The sequence below is a fragment of the Eimeria mitis genome, genomic scaffold (genome assembly GCF_000499745.2).
Source record: "Eimeria mitis Houghton genomic scaffold, Emh_scaff3308, whole genome shotgun sequence".
Classification (NCBI taxonomy): domain Eukaryota; phylum Apicomplexa; class Conoidasida; order Eucoccidiorida; family Eimeriidae; genus Eimeria; species Eimeria mitis.
The window spans coordinates 4,658-4,875 of NW_013571647.1; the positions used below are offsets into that span (position 1 = coordinate 4,658).

At 55.5% G+C, this 218-nt stretch overlaps 1 protein-coding gene across 1 annotated transcript in view; it reads left to right on the forward strand.

Annotated features, from left to right (window-relative positions):
* The window catches only part of EMH_0064630 (ARF1-directed GTPase-activating protein, putative), a gene marked incomplete at both ends in the record, with an annotated part of 4,555 nt that overhangs the window by 2,670 nt on the left and 1,667 nt on the right, over nt 1–218 (forward strand). The window lies entirely within an intron of this gene.

Sequence of the window (218 nt, forward strand, 5' to 3'; positions counted from 1 at the left end):
GCAACAGCAGCAGCAGCAACACCAGCAGCAACAGCAGCAGCAACAGCAGCAGCAGCAGGTGAAACAGTTAGTTAAACTCGCTATCCTGCAAACGTCTCTGGGTGCCATTCTGTGTAGAACCTTCCGTATCAGCTGCCGCTGCCAGCTTTGCTTCTACTGTTGCAGCAGCAGCAGCAGCTGCTGCTGCTGCTCCCGCTGCTGCTGCTGCTGCAATATAG